This window comes from Meleagris gallopavo, chromosome 3 (assembly GCF_000146605.3).
Source record: "Meleagris gallopavo isolate NT-WF06-2002-E0010 breed Aviagen turkey brand Nicholas breeding stock chromosome 3, Turkey_5.1, whole genome shotgun sequence".
Lineage (NCBI taxonomy): Eukaryota > Metazoa > Chordata > Aves > Galliformes > Phasianidae > Meleagris > Meleagris gallopavo.
Genome location: NC_015013.2, coordinates 52,594,274 through 52,609,050, shown reverse-complemented (window position 1 = coordinate 52,609,050; position 14,777 = coordinate 52,594,274). Strand labels below are relative to the sequence as shown.

General features: G+C 38.7%; 1 non-coding gene across 1 annotated transcript; it reads right to left on the bottom strand.

The window, feature by feature from the left end:
- Positions 1-385: 385 nt before the first annotated feature.
- Positions 386-488, bottom strand: LOC116216523. The gene has a single exon (XR_004159416.1). It is a non-coding gene; the product is annotated as a U6 spliceosomal RNA (small nuclear RNA).
- Between the last annotated feature and the right edge of the window lie 14,289 nt (positions 489-14,777).

The window sequence follows — 14,777 nt, the reverse complement described above, 5'->3', positions numbered from 1 at the left end:
TACCTCTCTCTAGGCCAGGTTGCTCAAAGCCCCATCCAGCCTGGCCTTGAATGCCTCCTGGGTGGGGGCATCCACAGCCTCCCTGGACAACCTGTTCCACCACTCTCACAGTAAAGAATTTTGTCTAATATCTAGTCTAAATCTATCCTCTTCCAGTCTATAACCATTTCCCCTTTCCTGTCACTGCATGCCCTTATACCTTATAAAAAGTCCCTCCCCTGCTTTCCGGTAGGCCTCCTTCAGGTATTGGAAGACCGCTATAAGGTCACCCTGGGGCGTTCTCTTCTCCAGGCTTAAGAGCCCCATCTCTCTCAGCCTGTCCTCACAGAGGAGGTGCTCCATCCCTCTGATCATCTTCGTGGCCCTCCTCTGGACCTGCTCCAATAGCTCGACAGAATGCTTAACAAAATTTTATGTCATCCTCATGCAGGACCAATGCTAATCTTCTCTGTATTGTTCTGATTTTAGTATATGTGCTGCTGAAGCAAGTGAGATAGGGTTCTTCCAATTTGAAAACAATAGGAAATCAAACATGTAAAGATGCAGATTTGTAGTCTGATTTCAGCTGGGAGTGCTGCGGATTTTTTTCACTTCAGATTCCTTTTACCTGGCTAAAAAAATGTTGATATTTTCTTTGTTCTGCTGTTTTAGGCAGTTGTATCAATTTCAGTGCTACGATTATTCAGAAGTTAAACCACTTGGAATTACGGAATTTATATAGCCAGTAAAAAGGAGAGTTTGAGGCAGAAAAAAAAGTCTTTTAAGTAAGGGAGTAATACCTAGAGCATGACTTATACAAGAATGTACAGTAAATTGACTCCTGCATGAGACTTTATAGAAAACTGCATCTCTACTCAGTCTGTTCCTGATGTAGCTTCTCTTATCAGGAGGCAGAACAGGAGAAAAGTGTACTGGTCTGGTCAGCATTTTTCTTCACATATCTTCTGCAGTCATAAACAGCCCATAAAAAAAGGTGAAACAACTTCTTCAAAGAAGCAGCTACTATCACATATAAAAGCTTTCAAACTATTCTTTCTTGTTGAGCTTTATTCTTTCTTGGCTTTCATATTCTGAAATATGGGATTTAGTCTTTGATAAGTGAGCTCTACAGTCTACACATGTATAACATGATATAGCTGCAGGAAGAGTGGGGAAATCGCAGGATCAAGCTATCCTTAAATTATATGATGAGCTGTTTGAATGATTGATCTGATCATAGCACTGAGAAAACAGTGGGATGTTGAATGAGTGTGTATGCTTCTAATCGTGATAATTTTGGGGACATGAAGACAAAGTAACCTGTGAGGGAAAAAAAGAAAAAGAAAAATCGAAATCACAGATATGTACGTTATACATGTATATTATGAAAGACCAAATATGACCCATAAGTGAGAGAAATTGTATTAAAGCTGTTCTGGAAATATATATGAGACATGATTCCTCTCTCCAAATATTTGGATTAAGTTCTGGGGATTGACCTGAGCAGAACCTCCAGCAAAACACTTAAGAACTCAGCCCCTGGAGCTGAAACCTGGCATTGATCATAGGTCTGAATTTTATTATCTGAAAATATTCCTGAACAGTCCTGATCCTTCTGAACAGGAGTTAAACACTGCACTGAAATCATAAGGTGTATGTATAAAATCTAATAAATCTTGCTATTTTCCCCATGCAATTTTTGGCATGGATTGTGTCAGAGCACTTTAGCCTTGGATGAACTGCATCCTGACGATCAAAAATGGGAAGTCAGGAAATTCAAAAAGTATTAAGAGAAAGAGACTGAGGGAAAAAGCATACAAATAAGTTTGATGACAAGGAACAAATCTCATTAAGAAGAAACCCACATGAGGAAAACCAGTTTTTATTTTGCCATTTTAATGGACAAAGTCAGCAATATAAAGCAACCAGGTCATCCATCTATTCCTGCAGGAAAACCACTGGAGCCTTCAATATCATAGTGTCAGCTGCTTTTCTATAGCCTGACCTCATGAGCAAAGCAGCATGAACTCTGCTGAAAAATATTCTTTTGGGTTCAGTAAGACTGCCGCCTGTTTTTAAGTTTTCTCTATGTGTGTAGGGGTATTGTGACACCTGCAGTCTGATAGAGCTGTTATTGCTCTGACTATGCAAACTAATTTAAGCACCCATTTGGGGCTTTTTTTTAGTCGTGCTTAAATGGATGATTTTAGCCTTTGAAAACAGGAAACAAGTCATATAATTTTAAAGAAATGATCTGGCAATCAACCCATTAAGAACAAGAAATCAAGGGTGTTTTTTTCGTTTTTTTTCTTTTTTTTTCTTTTTCTTTTTGAGTCATGAGCTTAAAATTGGAAGGACTCAAACAAATATTTCCTTAACTAACCCCTGACTCTACTTAGTGTGGTAAGGAAGTGGAGGAGGAGCATGACCTAAATGGACTGAACCAGAAAATAATAAAAGAAAAACAATGCTATTCTCTGGAGAAAAGAGTGTCATGATGAAAAATCAGTTTATTCTCAGTTAGAATAAATTGTGAAAGAAAGAAAACATAAGAAGATAATTTTCAAAGGAACTGCTCTCATAAAATTTGAAGCATGTGTCATGGGGATAACATTTTAAAGGAAACAATAATTTATACACCCTCCCCTTTCCCAGAACCTTTGCTGCAAAAATATCAAGCACAGAGGTGCTTGGAAAACAAGCAGTTAGATTCACCTGAAAGTCTTTTGGGCAGATTTTGTTTTGACTCATTTTGCTTATTTCTTTTGATTAACATCCAATATGTATTTCAGTTACACACAGATTTAAGCCATTAAGTCAGACTTGGGAAATGAGAGTTGCCAGCCAGGGGAAAACTGGGCTGAAGGGAGTCTCGCTTTGCCTTTCCAGTGCCCCAGAGCTCTGCTTCTAAGTCAGTAAGTCAAATCCTGACATCAGATGTGACAGTAATGAAAGGTGAGTGGAAACATAAGATGCATGGCTAACAAATAAATTTGGTGTGAGGTGTTAGAAGCGAAGTTCTGGCAAATCTCGCTCCTGAGAAACCAAGCTCACCCCTTTTAAGATACAGGATGAGGGATGTTTGGAGGCAGCTATGTAAACCCATGACTTTGCTTGCCAATGATGACATTAAGCAGAGTTTCTGGGATCACAGAGAAGGGATAATGCCATACCATAATATGTTTTGGGATGAGAGAACACAATTTGAGTCCTATAACTGAAAGCTCTGAATTGTGGTTTACCTTTAACAATTATTTGCAGAAGACAAGGGACAGAATCTTCCAAGCTCCCACCTATTTTCTGGTGTTGCAAACCTGAAACAGTGTGTTTTCACGCACAGAATTTAACAGGTTTTTCCTCCCGTGCCATGGATACAGGAACAAATCACATGAAAATGGATCTAGTCCTAAGACACTGAATATTTCCCCTCCTCATCCTGGATGTTTACAAGTATCTTTGCTGTCAAAAAATATTCTTACAAACCAGTGACTGTGCTGGGGTATTTCAGTCTGAGCATGTGGCTAGATATATAGAGAAACACTCAGAAAACAACTTTCTTACACAAATAATTCTTACACAAATAAACAGCTCCACTCTTGAACTTTATGCTCACAGAGATCTCTGTCATCATCAATCACACGCAGTGTTTGACCTTCCCTAAAAGGGGAGTGAGGGAGCAGGAGAGGAGGGCAGAACAAACTTGTAGCCTCTGTTCAAACTGGCTGAGAACTACTTGCTTAAATGTGGGGTACAGGATGGGCCCAATCTTCTGAAGGTAGGGAGCACTGATCTTGTGAGGAGACAGACCCAATGTCTGACAGGACTGTTAAACAAGAACATGGAGGGCATTTGTAGGTACTGGCTAAAAGCCCCAAAATCCTTTATGAGAAGATTGCACAGAGCAGTACAACATTTCTAGCTTTGTATTAGCTGTTCAGAGTCCGTTCCCATTTATCATACAATAAAAACACAATCCAACTTCTAAGAAAGACAGTTTCTGCATTAAGAAGATGTAGAAGAATTTAGGAAACACAATCATTTCAAAAGGCCTTCAAGGGAGGTTGGATAAGGATAAAGAGCTCACTAATTAATTTTTCAAGTAGTACACTTATTTCTCCTAAAATAAGTCTCATCTATAGTGACAAGTCCAGATGGGAAAGCTGAGATACTCTCTTGTCAACATATATTATTCTTGTTATTCTCCTCTGACACTAAAATGTTCTAGTTTTATATAAAAGTTAATGGAGTCAGCCATATTTTCTTCTTTGGGAAGAGTGATGGCTGCTAGAGAGGTTGAGGAGGGCAAGAAAAGATTATTGCTGCTATCAAAGCTTTTGCTTTTTTTTTTTTTTTTTTTTCATTGTCAAATAGCGTTGTTTAGCAGACAAAAACCAGCTGGGCCTACATATATTTGATAAACCAATAAGGTCCACATGCTGACGTCCAACATGAAGCAAAGGCGTTAATTACTGACTCGTAGGTAAAAAAAATAAATTAAAAAAAAAAAGCTCCACCTGCACAGTATAACTTCTGAACCCTTGTTTTCCCGGGAACAGGAAAACTATAATTTAAACAACCTGACTCACTCATTGTTCTTATATAAGGGAAAATTTGAATTTTAAGGCAGTTTATGACCCTAAGTGACAGAAAGCTATGCAACTAAGTTTGCACGTTGAATTGATTAAAGAATCAAACCGCTTCTAGATAAATTAGCTGACACAGTGCAAGACAAACTCTGTCCCTCTTTATAGCCTCAGCCTGGACATAAGCAGTTCTTGAAAATGATTAGTATCCTGTAAATAAAATCATCAGAGTCCACAGCATCAGCAGATGGGCCTGATTCCCAGCCTGCTGTAAGTCCGCAGTGGATCCCAGTATCAGACTGTAGACTTTTCTAAGTTACAGATAACAATGGAGCTCACTGTGTAGCTGATATGTAAGGACTGACTTGTTCACTTTATCTCAGTGTCCAAAAAGATGTATTTACAGGAGAAGCTACAGAAGCCATAGAGGTACATGCCTTCCCTCTCCATCCTTATTTTAAAGTCCCATGGCATTCTGTCTGATGTTCTCAATGATACTAATGCGGTATGATTTATCAGCAACTCAAATGATGGCCTGTTAGCTCCTCTCACATTGCATTCTTCACCCTGGCTTCTTTCCACATTGTCCTGTTTCCTCAATTACCTTCTCTTGCATTCCTTGAACTTCGTGTCAGGAGAAGTTTCTGCCACTAATCCTTCATCATTTATTTTTTCTTCTTAGAAGTCCCTACTCCACAGATGTAGGTCTGGCTGCAACAAGGATGTAGGTGAAGGCATGGAGCCAACTGTCTGTGGATATAGCCCTGCCTCTGAGTTAGCACTGGGAGGAAAGGTAGGATGGCCTCTGGCCAGTGAGTGGTCAGTGGCACCATAGCCTCAGGATGCTTTCAGCAGCTCTGCATGGTGGGGGAAGCAGCAAATGAATACTTGTTCATATACTGTGCCTGTCCAAAGTCAGCAGAGCAGTGCCCTCCTTGTCAACTTGCACCCAGCTTCCTGTTTTGATGCACGATTCCCTGATGGCTATTCAATCTAAGTTTGGCTCTACAAGATTACAAAATATATTTTTGGCAACAGCTTTCTGAGATTCCTTGCAAACAAACTTTTTGGGAAAATGCAGAATTCTAGTAAAGCTGTTCAGGAGAAATGTTTTCTAACCATAGCTACTAAGAGTACTGCATTAAAGCACTGACGTTGGAAGTAAATGCACATGATATAAAGCTGATACACACTTATTAATAGTGTTGTTACCAAAAAGACTTCCCTGTCCACTGGGAATATGTGACCCCTGACAAGATTGGCCATGAGGCCCAAGTTGAAACAACAAAGCCCCTGAATTTGGTTCAGAGAACTTAGCCTTTTCACAGCTGAAACCCAGTAGGAGGAGACTTGAAAGCAACCAGTGCCACCAAACAATTTCTCAGATACCACTAACTTTGAGAGAATTCTAAAATGTAGTATTTTAAGCTGAAGGAATTATGTATAACAGATCTCTTCAGAGTCTGCAGTATGAATGAATGGAACAAGAAGAAAATGTAAGATTTTTAGGTAATATGAAATAACGTAATTTTTGTGACACAATAGTAATTTGGGGAATAGGAAATGCACTGTATTAGAAGAGTATCCTGCTGTTTCTAGTTGCATTAGAAATTTCATCTAGTTGGTATTATTTTCAGCTTGAAGGTTGTAATTTTTTTCTTTTTATTTAGTATACTTTTGGTTTTTAAAGGGTGATCCATCAAACAGAAGTCTCTGATGTTCCTGAATGTATGGATGAGATCATTCTGCAAAATCAATGGAAAAAGTAGCAAGGGATATCTCTCCTGGTGTATATACAGAGAAAGATCCCACAGATTTGCAAAATCCACTACATATTCTGAATTTTGCTGTAATCCAAGTAAGAAGGACTTTTTAATCAATTAGCAAGGTCTAAGAGGATTCCTTAGAAATACAGTGTTGATAAATAGGCTTCTGATTACATTTATATATCTTTGAAAAGTGAATGTTTCACATCCCAGCTTCCTCATGTTCCAAACAATGTTTAAGGCATGTAGTAAATAAAATATAAATACAGCCAATATGTTTGATTCTTACTTTAGTTCAGTCACATATTGCAAAAAAAAAACAAAACTGGGGATACCACTTGGGATTTATTTTTACTTCTCACCCACACTGCTCCTTCGTAGTATTCTCCGTCTACTAGGTGAGATCTAATATAAATACAGTTGTATAGCAATATGACAATATCTGTTCTCTTAGAAATCCACAAACGTTCCACCTAGACATCCATAGACAAACTTTTTTTTCTCAGAAAAATCAGCATAATGATTTCTACAACGGTATAAGGCATGAGTTTGAAGTAAAACAGGGATGGATTAGCAAAGGTTTGGATATTTTCCATTTTAAAATTGTTGGGCCTAATTTACTGAAATGCTAGACCACATAGACTATGATGAACAAAGCTTAAAACAGATCACTAATTTTTAATTAAATCTTGGAACCAGTGACAGATGTCAATGGAAAGATGTCTACGAGATGAGATAAAAGACTCAGAAGGGACAACCATGGTGTCCATCTTTAGGAAGGAAGTAGAAAAGACACAGAGCAAGTTTTTACACTGCAGCTCCAGGTTGCCAGAGAAATGTTAGAACAAATAATCAACAAACCATCTGTAAATACCTAGAAAATAAACAATGTGATAAGCATGAGCCAGCTTACATTTGCCAGAACAAACTGTGCTAAACCAAATTCCTACAACCACATAACAGAACTTGCGGATAAAGAAGTCATAGTTTTTATGTAGCTGTTCTTTAGGAGTGTTACAGACATGACTTGATGTACGCCAGAGAAAATTGTGTGGTGTGGACTAGGTGAAAAAAAAATAGAATTCTGTTTTCAGAAGGGAACAATCAATGGCTAAAAGAGCCTTTCCTATATCAAGTATTACTCAGTTTTTTTCACTAACAATTGAGGAAGAAAAAAAAGTACTTCTCAAATAACAAAAACAAGGTATTTATCAGTTTTGAAGAGTGAGCTGGACTCTTAATCCACTAAAACAAGATCCTCCTATATACTGTTAACAGTCAGAAAGCCATAGGATTCTTCTCACAAGGGTAAGGATTGTTTACAGTGGAATAAACTGCTACATGAACAGATAGAGAACTGCTGCCAAATGAGTATTTAGGTAGAAAAGAAGCTGAGGTTATGTGGTGGATTGAGGGGGAACAATGTTATGATGAGAAGAAATTCTTGCCTGCAAAACACAGTCTGCAAGAAAGAAGGTTCTCCTTATTCCCTTTTCAGAGCCCACAAGGCCTCAGTTACTGCATTTAGTAAAAATGTTGAGTATTGTAGACTCCATAAAAGAACTACAGAATAAAGGTCTAGAAAATATACCTTAAAGACAGACAGATTTATTTGGTCTGAAAAGAGGACGTAAGGGACATGGTAGATATCTTAAAATGTATAAAGGAAAGCTGCAAAGAGAAAGAATGTTTTCTGTCTCCTTGGTGTATAGGACTAGATTAATGGAAATATTTAAATTATATGCTAGCAAAGGCTTCCCCATGATATCAACGATGAAGGTCTGGAGTAAACAAGTGAGGAGTCTGTGGACTGTTTGTCACAGGAGGCTTTTAAAAATGATCAGTCAAATATGTGTGACTTGATACTGATGTGGCTGATAGTGTCCTTCCTTGTCCATCATTTCAAAGTCCTCATTATTCCCGTGATTCTATGAAACCAGAGCATACAGAAAGCTTGAAACCACTGTCATGATCTCTAGACCCTTATGAAACAGTGCATCTCTGTAATACGGTTTTTAATGGTAAGGGCAGACAGTGGTCCACAAAAAAATTTGAGGTTTGGCAGTGGTCGGTTAACTGAAAAAGCCTGGAGATACTGGCATAGGCCCTACCTTGACGTCTGAACTCATTTTACATCCCACCTTCATTCAGCCAAAATCTCACTGAAATATGGCAAAAGAAATTTTCTCCCCCCTCCTTTTCTTTTTTTAAACTCATGGAAACCAGGAAATTCTCCCATTTTTGCCAGCGGTACAATTTTTTTTTCACACAACTAAGGTGGAGTAACTTTAACCACCCAAGATGTATAATTATCACCCTGAAATGCACTGCCTGGAATGTATTATTGCTGTCATGAAATGGAATTTATACACAGTAAGGAAACAGTTACCCGCACAGATTTACTGGACATTATCGGCAAGGCTATGACATCAAGGGCAGCCAATCCAACAGCTCCAAGTGAGCTCAGCACTCACAAGCCATTCTGTGCTTCTAAGTACTTATTACCAATAAAACAAATGTTATGATTGTGTATTTTTAGGTAGTCCAGTTGATTTGTCAGCCAGTCTGTTGTACACAGAAGAAGTCTGTGTGGCGTGGTGAGGCTAACTCTGAGAATTTGAAGACACGGCATTTTCCTACACAGCTTTGGTATTGATTTCGGGAGTTTCTTTACAGCAGCACTGCTGAAGCAGAAGATTACACACAGAACAAAAACACTGCAAATGATCATTTCTGCTGACAGAGAAAGAATCCTTATACCGCTTCAGCACTTATGGGTGTCAAACTGCAGCCGTACTCAAAGAAAAGGAAAAAAGTGACTGGATATTCCTGCTGCAGCCCCGTCAGGCAGGCAGAAGTTGCAATTGTCTCTAACACCTTCACAAGTCTGATGGAGATACTCTGAGCAATAGCTCGGAAAGGCTCCAGCTCACCAGTACCAGACAGATCTCACCACGCATTAGGATCTGGCTAGGTTTTAGAGCCATGACACATTCTGGCAGGTTGGCATCCAGCAGTCCAGATGCACCTGCTTACAATTAGTTACAAGAAATTCCATATAAAATACCTCATTGCTTGGATCGGGATACCTTGTTCTCATATTCATATTTTAACCCTTTCTGTTTCCTGGCTTTATCAAAGATTAGCTAGAGTGGTTTCCTTTAACTTGGCTTGACCTTTTCTTTGTCAGGGTTTCGCTTTTAAGTGTTCAGTGTAAGGGTCTGATACTGAAGATAAGAAAGAAAAGCCTACGAACAGCACATGAGACTGAATTGGTTTGTCTGAGGACAATTAAAGAAAACATAGCTCACTGAATATGCTCTGTGATTCTGAGCAGAAATTGATCAACTCCTAATATGGAGTTTTAATACTCTTCCAAAACACACAATAGCATTTCCTTGTACTGCTAATTACGACAATAAAACAACTGTGTTTGGAGAGGAGATGAAAAAGCACCAGAAATCACCTGGTCACTCAATACACGTGCATTATTGAGCTATAAACTTCCAGTTTTTTGGAGATGGCTAACCTGTTCTGCTACTGCAGAGATATTTTTAGTGCCTCACAATATGATCTTAAAAAGGGACAGATTGCCTGCTTTAATAACCATTGTGAGGAACAGAGATTTTTATTGAACTATCAAACAAGCATGTTCTAATTGTAGCTAATAAATACTCACAAAACCCTGTTAACTCCAAAAGCCTGAGGCACAATTTTTTTTATTTCAGGAAAATAAGAAGTAAATTAATTTGGGATAGGATGCACCTGGAGGAAGTTTAAATCAAATTGTTGGCCCAAACTAAATGTGAAGGATGCCTAGATGCAGTTGCATAGTCATATTCCACCTTGCTTCTATCTCCGTAACATGATGGAATGGGAAAAGCCAAACTCTAGATCCAAGGACACAGTCTATCTCAAGGATTAACATAAATCCTTTTTAATGAAACGTAGAACATCATAACAATTGACAAGGCACAAGATGGATGCAAACATAGTCACTGGAAATTTATCTCTCTTCATTGATGTTCTGCTTCTTTTGACAACACTAATTTCATATAAAATTAAAATAAAGTAGTGCTAAACAATATCGCAGCACTAGAGAAGAAAGGGATGCAAAATAAAGATTGAGTACCAGCAGCAGCCTTTCTAAAAACCCTTTACCTTGATTAAAAGTGCGTAGGGAAATTCATTATCACAAAAGCGTTTGTGTTGCTGGTCTCCCATACTAGCTATTTTTTGTTTAAAATTTCAGTTAAAATGCAAAAATATCTGACATTTAGACTGAACGGATGTTTTGAATTCAATATATTGAATAGACATTTATAATTCAATACATTGACAATGGCATCAACTGTTTCTTGTAAAATCATGAGATTATACCCAAACTATATTGCAGCAATTCTTTTTTTTAATTATTAAGGTCAAAAAAATGTGATGTGTTTATCCTCCCCTACTCTAGCTGGCAACTCTCCTGCTTCCTTTCTCCAACTGGAGGGGAAGGTGAGAGGCTGCTTTGCATTGTCTGGCAGGGGACGTTTGTCTCATGGGAGAAAAAATGCTTCCTACAGACCACAAAAAAGTCTCAGTAGACAGGATATACAGCACACTCCGTGTAAACTTCATTTTGATGTAATGAAGTGAGACTCGTGAGGCTCATCACTTCATGTGTTGCTAAGTTTGCTCAGGCATACTCCAAGGACCTAAGCCCATCTGGGGCCATACAGTAAGGAAAAGGCTGAAGACTGCAGATTTCCGAATGCAAAACCACCTGGTAGATGTTGGATGTTTAAACCAAATTGTCCCACATGAAGGTACACAGTTTTAGGCCATATGGATCTCAGTGACATCATTTTTAGAAAAGAGGTCTGGTAGACTTAAATAGGTATTGATAGAACTATGGAGGAACACACACAGAGGACTGAAAAGGATACAGCCCTTACAGTCTTAGACAGTTAAAAATATAGTTAATCCAGAAAACATGACATTTTAGAAAGCTTTCAATCTAGGAAAAAGAAAAAAAACTAAAAAATTCAATATTGCTTTCTACCAGAGGAAAAAGAGAATTGCTGTCTACAGCCCTAAATCACTTCAGCCTTCCATATTAAAGTAATACAAACAAACCATTTTTTGTTGTCTAGTCAAGTGAAGTCTGATTAAGTTGGAACAAGTCAGTGTTCTTATCAAAGTCAGTGAATATTGTGGAGCTTGACAAAAGGGACATAGACTTGAAGTACTTTAGCTACGGAAAACACAGAGGCCAGATCTTGTCACAAGTGTTTGGGGTTTTTTGCATACTTCTGTCTCCTCTTTGATAGTCTAGGTAAATAAAGTATTTAAAATAAAATAAAATGTAGAAAGCAACAAAAAATCTCAGTGAGACTTTAATAAAGACTTTAATGAGTAGGGTTCAACAAGATGTTTGTTTCTCCAGCAAAGTTTATGCCAGCAAAAGCCAACTTAGGTCTTCAACATAAACCAAATTCCCCTATGTTTAGCTGAGGCTAGAGGATTCTGTATCAGATTCACATGATCCTAATAGCTAAGAGGATGGAATCTATAACGTATATTTCTCTCCCTATAATTCTTGTTGACTTGACATAGTGCCACTCCCTCCTAACATATTTTTATTTCCCCAAAGCTTGAAATTCTAGCGAGAGCTGTAACAGCATCTCAATCCAACAGCTTTCTGATTGCTCCCTCTTCATATAATGATTTCCCTGAGTTCTGTGCTTCTTTAACAGCTCTTTCTCATTACAGAACTCTCCCTACCTCATTATTCAATAGTCTATATGTCCCTAAATGCAAAGATCTCTCCCTCCCCCACTACAGTCTCAGTAGGAGCCCATGACTCATTTTTATACTCTCTCCCCAGGAGCCCTCAGTTTCCCAGGTGCATTTCATAAGGGAGAGTGCAAATGGCTGCTTACGCAAAAAACATCTTTCAGGTGAATGCATATATAAAGGCAGCTGACTGAAAGGCAGCATTGAGGAACTGGATTTATTTGCTTACCTTTTCCATTGTTTACTTATTCCCAAATCAAATTCCCTTCACAGGCTGTAAGACCAACTCCTCCAATTCCTCTTGTTTTTTTGTTTTTGTTTTTTTTCCACAGTTGGCTTCTGCTTTCCTATATCCTCTTCCTTCTTAATTTTAGCATGCTTAGGAGGAGCAAATCACCTAAACAGATTCCTAGGGGGAAAGTCCTGATGCAGCTATGAAATACATAAAGAGGAGCTTGTTTGCTCAGCTTATTAAGAGGGTAGAAACTTTGCCAAGCTATAAAGAGCATTACTACTTGATCATGGACAGCTGCTTCATGCTGCTACAAAAGCCAGTTTTGCTGAATATTTGAGTTATGGCCCCTTTTTCATAACTATTCTGTAGATGATTGTGAAAATCTCCAAAGTAACAGCTTAACACATGATATTTACTGTTCTTCTTTTCCTAAGGGAGTTGCTATGTTGTTCTTAAGGTATTTTCCTTATAGCAGCCCTAGTTCACAAGGTAGGAATCAACAGCTCTATTGTCTCTCTTGAGTTCTCCTTCTACTTGCTCTGTGGCGTCAAGATTGTTCTGCATTCTCTGTGGCTCCTCTGATGCAATTCCTACTGTATCATAAAGGGATTTATGTTCATTGGTGCTTAATTTCCTATCATCTATTTCTGTGGATCTTCTTATAAACAGTCTACTCAGATGAACACAAAATGATTATGTTTTCCTATCAAATTTCCTTACTAATAGAAAAGAGTGACAGTGTTTCTACATGAATAAAAAGCACTTGAGCAATTTCTTTTTCTGAATCGTCAAATCAATTAATTCCTTCAAGCTAAATTATTACAGAAGTTGAACTCATAGGGCTACATGGGGACTTCCATTACAAGCTGAGAAGACAAGTATTTCTGTCACACTACCTGGAAACAGCGGAGATATTATGGTATGGTTATTACCTCCAGGTCTCACATACGGCTCCTGAAAGGCACAAGGCATTGCAGAGGTGTGAAAGAGGAGACTGTGAACAAAAAGGAAAGGAGGAGGCCCTCTGTAAGAACAGCTGGAGAAAGAAGAAGCATCTAACTGCATTGGGGAGGCTGTGCTGGCTGCCTGCAGCTCTCTCCTAGGAGCCTGCACAGGTGCTGTGCACGCTGTAGCTGGAGGCTGATTGCCCAGTGATGGATCACATGCTGTGGCCTGCACTGGCGCTGATCTCCAGGTGGAAGCCCCAGCGACATGGGGGCATGCAAGGCTGCAGGAGCACAGTACAGATGCACGCAGCAGGAGAAGATGGATGAGATATGTCTCGTCGGGGGTGTGAGGGATGCAGTATTCCCACAGGCAAACAGACGCATACACTGTGCTGGCCTGCTAAAACCTGGGTCAAATACAGCTTTTTTATAAAGCAGCTTTATGAAGCACTTCACAAAGGAGGTTACTGCTATTCCTTGTATTTCACAGACTGGGCAACAGGGGCACAGGTAAATGAAGGAACTTGCGTCAAATCACCCAGAATACATGTGGCAAGGCCAGGAACTGATGCCAGCTGCAGCCTGCTACCCACAGATGTCTTTGGTACAAGTTTATCCATCCCGATCCATCATGTGTAAGGACAGACATTTTACAAGCAACCTTTCCTAAGAAGATTTTTTCTATTATTATTATTCCTCATAAAATAATCCTGCAAGTGAATTCACAGGCATAAAGCTCCATTTAAATTATGCTATATTGACAGAACCTGACACAAAGCCTGGAAATTCAGAGTTATCATTGGCATTCCCTGCTGAACTCAAGTCCCTGTGCCTTCTATTTTCCACACAAGCATTAGTGTCAGTCTTAAGTGTGGATTTCCTGAATTTTTCAGCCTGTGTCACAACCTTCACTTTATTTAAACACAGATTTTTTCCTGCAAATATCCACTGAACATGTCACCAGAATTATAGTGTCATTTTGCTGCATCCTAAGTAAGATCTGCACATAAACCATTCAAATCGATTCAAAGGCCTAACCAAACCTGGTTCTAAATTTTCTTAAATTATTAAAACCAAAAAAAGAAAAAAAGGTGGACTGTGAGTTTCCTTAAAAGAAAAAAAAATTCTGCTGGAAGGAAAAATTGAAAAACAAACAAAAAGTCTTTTGAGCACATTAACTTGTTCTGCTTTTGCAAAGACAGGAAGTGCAGATAGTTCTTTCACAGCCATATATCTAAGCAAATGCTATTTAGCAGATAAGCACCCCTGGAAGTAATGTCAGGGCTTCCATCACTGTGCTGAATTCTTGACTGTGTTAAGCCAGCTCAGCAGTTACAGCTCCTGGTGCACACAGAAGGGATATGTAGAGTCAACATGAGCTATACTAAGAAAGTAAAAGAAAGAAGGGGGAGGGAGGGGAAGAAAAAGGAAAGGAAAAAAAAAACGAAAAGGAGGAAGGGAGAAAAAGGAAAAGAAAAAGAAAGAA